This window comes from Gobio gobio, assembly GCF_949357685.1.
Source record: "Gobio gobio genome assembly, chromosome: 6".
Lineage (NCBI taxonomy): Eukaryota > Metazoa > Chordata > Actinopteri > Cypriniformes > Gobionidae > Gobio > Gobio gobio.
The window spans coordinates 12,458,315-12,469,666 of record NC_137102.1 but is presented as its reverse complement, the minus strand read 5'-3'; the positions used below and the strand labels follow the sequence as shown (position 1 = coordinate 12,469,666).

The window sequence follows — 11,352 nt, the reverse complement described above, 5'->3', positions numbered from 1 at the left end:
AGTCGTATGACGAACTGATAGAAGTTGTCACTCGCGCTGTAGCAAAACTGGGCCTGGATTGGGACAGCGAGCCCGCGCTCGATCGAACCCAATCGAAGCTGGACGATCGTTTTTTCACTAGCCACGCGCCAACTCAGTCCCGTCGACCACTGCCGTTCTTCCAAGACCTCCATCACGAGGTCTCGAAGTCTTGGAAGCAGCCATTTTCGGCTCGTATTACCAACCCCGCAGCCGCAGATTTCGCCACGATTTCTAAAATGGTGGACTTTGGCTACGCGAGCCAACTGTTGAAGAGACCCTCGCGGCCCACCTCGCCCCTACTTCGGCTCCGTCGTGGAAGTCCCACCCCTTATTGCCCTCCAAACCATGCAGAGTGACCTCCTCCCTGGTCAAAAAGTCATATATGGCAGCTGGACAGGCAGCAGCCACCCTTCATTCCATGGCCGTTTTTCAGGCTTATCAAGCCGATTTATTAAAAGAGCTTGATGAAGGGCAGGGCATGACACCGGAGGCAATCAAAGAACTCAAACGGGCTACTGACTTGGTGCTGAGAGCCACCAAGCATACTGCCCGTGCCGTAGGCAGGTCTATGGCTGGTTTAGTGTCAGTAGAGCGCTACCTTTGGCTTACTCTCACTGACATTAAAGAGAAGGAAAAATCCTTTTTGTTGGATTCTCCCATTTCCAACGACGGCCTTTTCGGGGAGGCCGTGACCACGATGGTGGAGAAATTTCTCGAGCAAAACAACAATCTGCCGTGTTTCGCCAGCTTATTCCACTGGCTCGTTCGCACTCATCTTCCCTTCAACGCTGTGAAGTTCAACAAAACAAACCCTCTCCTATGGATCCCCCTCGCAAGAACTGGGGACCTAGGACCCGCCCACCTATGCGTCAGCGCAACTACCAACGCAAACGAGTAGACCTGATGTCGACAGCTAAAACCTCTCGTCCTCAGGTCCCCAAGAATAACTCCTGATCTCTTTGCTCTTCTTCGGAGGCCAGGCCCTCCATTGGAGAGTTTGCACGAACCACGCAAGTGTATTTGCATCTCTCACTGTGGCCTCCCGGCTCCAGCCTTAACCGTCCCGCCGCTAAATGCGCCTCGGGTGGTTTCGGACTGGCCACTATCAACGAGCGCTGTTGTTCCTGGTGTCCAAGAAGAAACCTTAGGGTCACACACATGTGGCTCGTTTATGACGGCATTGGACGTTCCCAGCGTGGGGATGGGGGGGCAGGTAGTTGGACAGTATCTTGTGCAAGATGTCTCCGCCACCTATGTGCCTCGGAGCGTCATGCAATCAGGCATGTCTATGAGAGAAAACATGTCTGTTTCACATGCATTTCCTGGTTCCACAGACGTCAACGATTTTCTGCAATCAGGAACTAGATCGACACCTACGGGATGACATGTATCCAAAACAGATCGTCTAATTCCATTAACGGAACACTGGGCCGCGTGGCAGCGCTTGCCCGAGGTTTCGCAATGGGTGCTGCGCACCATCTGTCACGGATACACCATCCAGTTCCGCAAAGGCCCACTTATTTCAGGTGGGGTTCTCCCCACGTCAGTGCGTCCATGGGAGGCCCCAGCTATGAGACAGGAAGTTATGTCTCTCTTGGAAAAAGGGGCTATAGAAGAAATACCCCCCTCCCAAGCAGAAGCAGGCTTTTACAGCCGTTACTTTGTGGTGCCCAAAAAGGGTGGCGGATTGCTTCCGATTCTGGACTTGCGTCGTTTAAATCTTGCACTTAGAGTAAGCAAGTTCAAAATGTTGACGTTAAAGTCCATCCTGACCCAGATACAAACCGGAGATTGGTTTGTAACCATCGATCTAAAGGATGCGTATTTCCACATCCAGATCGTCAAGAGACACAGGAAGTTCCTCAGGTTCGCTTTCGAGGGCAAAGCTTACCAGTATTGTGTCCTTCCCTTTGGGCTAGCCCCTCGGACTTTTACTGAATGTGTGGACGCTGCTCTGGCCCCATTGCAGCTCCAGGGCGTCCGTGTTCTAAATTACCTGGATGATTGGCTAATATTAGCTCAATCTCAGGAAAGGCTGTGGCTCATCGAGATCTAACTCTCTGCCACCTGAAGAATCTGGGTTTCCGTCTGAATCACCAGAAGAGCGTTTTGCACCCGTCCCAGCAGATGACTTTTCTGGGCGTGGATGTGGATTCAAATGTAATGCGGGCACGGCTGTCTCCTGCACGCGTTCAGTCTCTGCAGAACTGCCTGAGCCACTTCAAGATTGATGGGCATGATGGCAGCGGCATCCCCTGTAGTACAGTTGGGCCTGCTCCATATGAGACCATTTCAATGGTGGACCAAAAGCATGAGGATTTCGCCCCACAGCCATCCCTCCCGCCAAGTCTTGGTGACTCGCAGGGGTTTTCATGCCCTACGTCCATGGTTAAAGCGCCCTTTGCTCCGCTGTGAATGTTCAGCTAGGGTTGTGCTGTCATCGCAAGACTATCATGACGGATGCATCCCTCACGGGTTGGGGAGCAGTCTATCAAGGACGCCCGACGTTTGGAGTGGAGAGCATTGTGGTTGGCACATAAATCGTCTGGAGCTGTGAACAGTGTTTCTAGCGCTCAAACGATTCCTGCCCCATATGAGAGGGTGTCATCTACTGGTCAGGATGGACAACATGACCGTAATATCTTACTTAAATCACCAAGGGGGGCTTCGCTCTCGCCCTTTATACAATCTGGTGAAGCGCTTCCTTCTTTGGGCGCAGAACAAGTTTCTGTCGGTCAGAGCGGTTCACATTCCAGGCCATCTGAACCTGGGGGCGGACTTACTCTCAAGACAGGGTCTGGATCCCGGAGCGTGGCGGTTACATCCTCAGACGGTAGACCTCATATGGCAGAGGTTCGGTCGAGCAGAGAATGTCTCATTGGGTTATTGAGGCTATTTCAGTGCCCTTCGAGGCGCGTGGTCTCATAGGAATACGTGCTCATTTGACCAGAGGAATGGCGTCTTCTCAAGCTCTCTTTAAGGGCTCTTCTTTGGAAGATATCTGTGTTGCTGCAGGATGGTCCTCTCCCAACACCTTTATCAAGTTCTACGATCTGGACGTGAAGACGGCTCCTGGCTCCCAGGTCCTATCTGTTTGAGCAGGCAGACATTCGTCACACCGGAAGTGTTCCCATGGCTATGGTTCGCAGCGTCTCGTTCCCTATTCAGGGAACCAAGGTTACATACGTAACCGAGACGTTTGTTTTTTGCATAATCCAAAAGCCTATGGGAAAATCCTATTGGGTTTTTCTCGAGGGAACCAGTGCGATGCTAACTGCAGGTTGGTCTACGAAGTGTCGTCATACCTGTTTCAAAAAATGAAAAATTCTGGCGAGATTGAAGTGTGCATGCGATGGACACTTAACTATCCCATGAGGCCACGGGAGAGGATTTATGAATGCCAGTGAAGCGACTAACTGACATTACATGATGATGACAACATGGTGCAATATATGTCCAGATTACATTCATACTACACACATTCATAACATACTTTTTTGCGGTTCTGAAGTAAAATAAGCAAGAGAGAATGCGATCAGATGGAGCCAATCTGTTCATCATATCTAAAGCCACCAAGTCACTTCAGATAATGTGTTTAATAGAAACTAGCTTACGGCCGTTTCACGAAACCGGTCGCAGGTTTGGAACGACATGGGGTGAATAAATAATGACAGAATTAATAATAATAACAACAACTAAAAAATTAGATGTGAACTTAAACGAGTGTTGATTTATAAGACAATTCAGGAAAAAGATTAGCTTATAACACGGACCTGCTAGTGCTGCTTGTTAAAAATACCTATAGGCCTATGAAGTATGAAATCACTTTCTCCAGTCATTTTCCACTATCAGACGTTTGAAGGCTCGAGATTGATGCAAAGAATTTTGTAGTGAGGTCACTTCACTTTATTCCCATGAAAGAAATGTCCAAGAGTCCACTGAACCAAATTTGTCATTGTGAATGTGAACGTTAAAAGAAGGCCAACCTAGATAGCATAATTTTCAATACCGTTCAAGTTCGGGAAGATTTTTTGTAATGTTTTTGAAAATCTCTTTCAAGGCCTCAATAAAATATTTAAAAAAAATGTATCCAATATCATGGAAGATCAAAAGGCCTAATCATAACACGTTACAATGTGAGCAATTAATAAATAGCAGCACTACATGTATGCTACAGTTGCCTAAACGCGAATAGTTGTGTCAGTACCTTCAACTGTCCTGCTGGGGGCAGCAGACACAATTACACCGTGTGCCTTACCTGCCACTGCCAGCGAAGTGAAATGTAGGACAAGGGGCATTGAGTTTGCTCAGCTGTGCTCCTCTGATTTTGAGATTTAAAAAGTATTTTCAGCTTCCTACATAATTATGCCATGAGTCACGGACATGCAGTGGACTTATAATAGTTTGCACACATGAATGACAGTTTAATGATCCATCTAATTTTCTAAATCTGTCTTGTGATGACAGACTAGCAAAGATTGCAGACAAGCCTGCAAAACGATACAAACACAGGATCATGGTGCTGCAAAGTGACCCACAATATAATGGCATTGAGGAGAACTGCAAGGATGCAACCACGTATTGATATTTCAGGGGGTCTAATGGTAAAATTGAATGACTCAACAATTGAAAAAACATGTTGATCAATTAACAAATTTTGGTGGCTAATGCATTAAAGGGATAGTTCACCCAACAAATTTAAATTCTGTCATCATTTACTAGCCCTCAAGTTGTTCCAAACCTATGAATTTCTTTGTTCTGCTGAACACAAAAGAAGATATTTAAAAGAATATGGGGAACCAGACAATTGAAGGACCCCATTGACTTCCATTGGAGAGAAAAAAAGCTATGGAAGTCAATATTCTTCAAAACATCTATTTCTTACAGAAATTCATACAGGTTTGGAACAACATGAGGGTGAGTAAACGATGACAGAATTTTCATTTTTGGGTGAACCTTTAACTAACATTAACTAACAGTGAGCAATGCATTTGTTTCAGTATTTTTGGGCTAATATTTGTTAAAGTTAGCTCATAAAAATACAACTGCTCAGGTCCATTAAATAATATTAACTAAAACTTTTGGAACCTTATTGTAAAGTGTTTTATACAGTATTATAATCACACATAAGAACACTCTTGTATTATCAACAAAACAAAAGTGTGTTTATTTACATAAAATTTTATTACGTAGGCTACTACACATTGAAAAAGTACTAAACTAGTTAGACTATTAGTGAGCTAAAGTTTTCTATCTAATAGGCTACATTTGAATCTTTTACAATGACATTAAGGTACGAATTGAATTGCAAAGTTGGGCTATATTGTCCATGTGTCTTGAAAGTTATTCATCCTATGTAGGCCTATATTTAAAGTGTAAATCAGAAAATGAACCAATTTGTTGCCATTACCTGATAATCAATATGAAATCTTGTCAAATCCGTAAAAAAACCACATAGGCTATAATCTGATTGGGACTGTTAAACCAAACACAAACCAAAACATTCGCGCTTTTGTAAGTAAAAGCTGGGTCTGTGTGTCTGGTGTTGCTATTTTGGTTAAATCGTCTTTGAATTGTTCCCTTCGGCTCTAAAGTTCGTTTATATGGTTGCTTACGGTAAAGGGGGCAGGATCAAGCTCACATGTGCTGTGGGACATAATTGACATGGCCGCGGAATCTCCCCCTGCCCTGACTGAGCGCTGGTGGAGCAGACTGGAGCAAGGATTGCCAAAGTTGTGTCTGGGGTGAAAGTGGAGCTCTGGAGTTTCTTTCAAGATCATTTTATTGCAGCGAGGTGAGTTTTTCTTATCGCTTACTACTTCTATCTTTGGCTACAGTTCGCGTTTGTGTGCTTTTTCCCAATTAAACGATGAAAATATGTTCATAACGGAAAGTTGCGTGCATTTTTGTGTCTGGATGGCGGTGACGCCGGGAGTCTGGGTTAGTTGGCCAACGAACAGATGAGACGGAAAACTTCATTATTCCGCGAGAAAACACAGAATTGCATTGATTCTTTTTAGAAATCGTTATTTACCCGAAGATGCTCAACTCGTCGTGTAATGACTCCATGAGAAAATTCATAGTTTGACGTCTTCGTCGTTGAATTCCAACTTTGGAATTTTAGATTTGTTTTTATTTCGCGCGCACTGTTACGTACGTTACACAAACGTTGCACTTTAGCTTTATTAAAAAAGTGTTTTGTTATATCCGCGAGTCTTGAAGTGATACCAAATGTTTAGGTGAAATTTATTAGGGATGCTGAATTTCGCTGGCTTTCCCCGTGTCGTTCCTTGCCAAACAGCCAGTTGCTGGAATGATGTCGAATAATATTGGCAAAGATTTAAGGAATATGAATGATGGATGAAGTGAAGGTGGTCAACTCCATCATGCCCTAGCATTCCAGACAGCCTATTCTTCAACAGCTGTGTCTGTTTATGGAGGAAAACATTAGCTTCTGTTGTCCTTGTCCTGTCAGATATTGTGCAGAAAGTATCTCGACTTCTCGATACTTGTTTTTGTTTTTCTTTCGTTTTATTAGTTTGGTCGCCGTGCATCGTTTTTCCAAACGTCAGAAGTAGGCTACTAGTTGCTCTTTCGTGCTGGGAATTAAAGCGCAGTAATGATCAGTTCTGGAAAAACACTTTTTAACTTGGATGATGTTGATGGGCCGCTTCAAGATAGTTTGTAGCATGAGATCTACTCCTGCCTGGATCCAGAGGGCTTATTGGAGAGAAAGAACCACAGTATCTGAGAAATGTGATCTGCAGAAGGTGACGTCAGGGTTGCGTTCTCCAGCTGAGTGAGGGATTTCATAACTTTTTGATGTAAATTATTGCACTGGATCATAGAAAGTTGTGTTAAATATATATCTGCAGGAAATTAAGATTCCTCAGCTGCTTATTATTTGACTGTCTACAAACCAGTGGTTCTCAACCATGGTCGACTTCCAAGGGGGCCACAGGATGATTTAAAATAGGTTATATAAAACAATTAAATATGGTTAAAATATTCTATTTGCATCAATTTTTTCACTTTCTCATTTTTTTTTTTTACGGCAGCATAGAGGACTGTGTGGACTGACCTCCCACCCCCTCACTTACTTCCCATAGAGTTATACACACAATCCCTACTTGCAATGAATTTGTTCCAACCTGCTTGTTTTTGGTCCTGCTACTTGCAATCCTTCATTTTATCTCCTTTTCCCCATTGGATGTTTTGTCACATGCACACAAAGCTGAAAAATCTATATAATGTTATAAAAAGACGAATGAAATTTCATTTTTTAAATCTCAAAACATATGAGTGGCTGTAGTGTATGCTTGCAATATGCAACACTCTGGAACGCTTGATTCTGATTGGTCAGTAAGAGCATTCACTCATATTTCTAAATAATGCTCTTTACATGGCAACACTGTACAACCCCTCTAGAAACAGATATTCCCCCCATACCTGTGCTAGTGTTGTGTATCAGTCGCTACAAGTAAATATAAAAATCAGTATTTAATTTCCATTTATTTATTTATTTTGTAAATGGCCATTTAATAAATGTGATCATGTACAGGCATCTGACCATTATTGCAGAAATTAGTTTATTTCTGTATATTATACTCTAAAAGTGACCATTGTCATTAAAGGTCATCAGTGTGGGAGTCAAAAATGTTTAGAATCATTGTTTAAATGCATGGAAAATCAAATGTGGAGAGAAAATCACAGTAGAACTGTAGTTTTTCATGTACCCAGCACGCAGCATATAATTGAGATGCTTTCAAAACAAAGTAGCTTTATTGTTTTTGGTCGACATCTGATGGATTGGCTTCAGGTGTTGCTCTGAGATGGCTGGCATGGCGAGTTAAACTTCCTGGGCATAGCTGCAGGAATGCGCTCTTCTTCCTTTGAGGTCATGGGGTTGTACCTGGTGAGCTGGAGGTCTGTTTCCCCAGGGGCTACTCAAATACTACACACACCCTCCCCCTACAGTTCTCCATCATTCTGGGAGCAGCTCTGTGCTTTGATGTGTGCTGATGTTATGCAGTCCAGCGTGATAAAATCTGTTGTGATTGTTCCTAATTGCAGCGGAGAGTCCACCTTCTTGGGGATATTTCCTGATTTTCTCTAAATGGTGCCCTTTGAAACAACTTCACATCTCTTAGTCACGCTTATTGCTCAGCAGATGTTGTAAAATGCAATCTTGTGTAGGTTTAGATGGTTCTTCTAGCAAAGCTTCATTATTTTATTTTTTTGTGACATCCAGTGAATTCAGTGGCATTCTTCTGCATTGTTTTTTAAAGAAAATAAAAAATTGAGTAGAAATGGTCACATCAGCTTATCATTTGACTCTTTTCCCTTGACCTCATTAGGCAGAGAAAGCCAGCTTCTCTCCGACTGTTAAACAAGACAGAACAAGTTCCTATCTGTGCTTTAACCATTAGTGCATGGGAAATATGCATGCGGTGATGATGTGGCTGTCAGCCGGTCCATGATTCAGGACCTTGCTGCTCATCTTGAATCAGCAAACCACGGCTACATATAGTGGCATTCAGAGAAGCTAAAAGTAGTGTTCTTCATAACAGTAATCACTGTAGGTTTTTGTTTCACGCTGTCGGCTCTCGCGCGTCTCGTTTGCAATCCAGCATCGTCTCCTGGTGAATGTGATGCATGTTTGTTTGGCGCAGTGCTGCTATGTTTGCATGTTAGGCTTTTCCGTCTTCTTGGTGATTTACACCATTGTTGACAGTTGATTTAGATGAAGATAAAAGAGGCCTTTCAACTCTCTTTCCCACCGTCTCTCGAGACAGCCGCCTCCCCACCTAACTGCACACCCGTCACTTTACCAACATTGCAAGCGACAGGCGACAGGCTGCAGGATGCTTTTGCTGGATGCCATAGCAAGCTTGCTTTGTTTTGGATGTCATGCAACAACCAACTAGAGTTGAAAAGAGTGGACTAGTTCATGCACATTTTTGCAGTCTTTAGCCTAACATGTTGATAGTCTCTTGGTAAAGTTGCTTCCAGGGCTGTCCAAAGTGGGTATGGGAGGGCCACTGTCCTGCACAGTTTAGCTCCAATTTGCCTCATCTCTTGACATGTCTTTTATTCTCTGGTGTTTAAAAGAGCGTGACAACCTGTCACTCACATGAGATCGACCAATAGCAAACTACAACGATACAATCAAATCCCGATGGACATAATCAAGTCCTGCCATAATCATTTTTTTTTTCTTGTTCGAGTCACTCGGATATACATCACAATAGGGAAGAAAAGATTATTGCAAGTTCAGTTTCAAGCTAACATTAAATTCATCAACACCGCTGCAGCTATGCACATTCTTTTGCTGCTGTGCAATATTTTTAATGTGTTTTTTTACTTGTTCTTCCACATGTTGCACTTTTAAATGGTTCACCCAAAAGAGAAGATTGCCATTTGCTCACCCTCATGTTTTACCTAACCTGTATTTTAACCTGTTTAACCTACCTATACCAAGTCTGTTTTGGACCCTTAGGCTGTGTCCAATAAAGCTTTTTTTTTTTTACTGAGGCTAGCATATATTTTTCCAATTGTTTTCAATGGGAGCGCTGCATTCTTTAAAACAGTAGCAGTGCTACAAGATACTGAGTGTCTATTTTTTTTTTCTTCTGTTCGCTGAGAGTTGAAGAATGTTCAACTTTGGGTAAAACACAGCGCTCATCACTGTCACTTTTTACCCAGCCGTCCAATCATTGTCGAGGAGGGGCGGGCCAAATACGTCACAGACCAACCGCCATATTCTGCTTGTACAACAATAACAAACAAGAAGAACACCTCTTCTTCCAAAATGAGTGCCAGAGCATGTATGTTACATTTGTGTCAACATTTTTATATTCTGAAACCTACTATTTGTGAAATATAAGATACTAGTAACAGTTTTGTGGATATTTCGTATCATAGCACTTATATAGTGTCTGAACTGAACACCCAATCAAAATATTCCAATAGAAATCTGTGCGCAATTGGGAGTTTCGTGCGAGGGTGGAAAAATTTCCCATGCAGGTTTTGATCATTTTCAAGTTGGTCTCATGAATTCGCCACACTGATCGACAGAAAGCCGCTCGTTTTGAAAGTGACTTTTGTGTGTGCTGTGCTTTATTCAGTGGGCTATTGACAATAGACAATGGACCTTTTTTGCCTGCAAACTTTTGCTGAAATGACAAGATCTTAACCAAAATTTGATGCACCTCTTCATGGAAATAACACAAATTTTTGGTGAAGATCTTGTATTGACAATGCAAGAGTCAAGCACCGTGTAAAGTCTCCTCCAGCACATCCCAAAGACTTTCAATGAACTTAAGAGGTGCCAATTCATGTGTGAAAATGATTCTTCATGCTCCCTCCCAACCGTTCTTTCACAATTTGAGCCTCAGGACTCTTGACATTGTCATCCTGGAAAATGGCCATGATGTGTCTTCCTGCATGGTTGTTTAAGACATTTTTTTGCGGTTGGTGGAGAGTGAGATGCTGCTACTCACTCCTTGTCACTCTGGTTCCTGACATGCATCCACTCTGTCATGCCAATGCATTATTCAAATGGCCTGGCCGGCACATTTAGCTAAAAGCGGAGCGGAAAAACACTCAGTGTTTGGTCAGGTGGCCTATGGTGTAATTTCGTGCTTGCATTAGCATTCAGAGTGCAGAGACGGCCGTTGTTAGCTGGGCGATGGAAACTTCAGATGCGTCAGCAGCTCATTAATGATGCTTTTATTTGACTGGAGACTGTTTTAGCTGCCGTGCATGTGCAATGAGAGCCTGGCATCAGATGCTGCATTTATATTGGTGTATTTATTGCCCCCTCGGTCTGTTGTAATTCACACAGTGGCCTCTTACGGTGTACGCACGCTCTGTCCGATTCCTTTTAAAGCTACCCTGCTCAAACACATGTCAGCAGTGTCACTGTGCATATATTTGTAGTCCCAGACTTCCTGTTTTCCTATGCCCACCCCCCCTACCAGCAGGACCTTAGACCAACACCTCCCACAATCCCTCCATCTCACCGGGTCTTGTTAACCCATCCCCCTCCTCAAGCACTCCCCCTTATAGTGTGTGAAATCTGGAGGCCTGATGGAAGATGAGGAATTTCACCCTTTGACCTCTGAAAGCGAGGAGGGGTGGATGGGGGGGCTATCCATTCTTACTGCCCAGATTTATTTCAGCCTGGTGAATTTTTCCAGCTAATTCATATTATTCTTTTGGATTAGTACCGCTCATCTCTCTTTGTTCAATAGCCATGTTTTGGATGTGTGAATTTCCTAAAGTACCAAAATAAGGTAAACGGGGAGGTCATGGGAATGGCAGCCATTG

General features: G+C 43.4%; 1 protein-coding gene across 1 annotated transcript in view; it reads left to right on the top strand.

The window, feature by feature from the left end:
• The first annotated feature begins 5,662 nt into the window (after nucleotides 1–5,662).
• fndc3ba (fibronectin type III domain containing 3Ba) overlaps nucleotides 5,663–11,352 on the top strand; it is a 161,805-nt gene continuing 156,115 nt past the window's right edge. Inside the window, exon 1 of the mRNA XM_079819095.1 lies at nucleotides 5,663–5,815. The gene's annotated coding sequence lies outside the window, so the exon portion shown is untranslated. The remainder of the gene's footprint in view (nucleotides 5,816–11,352) is intronic.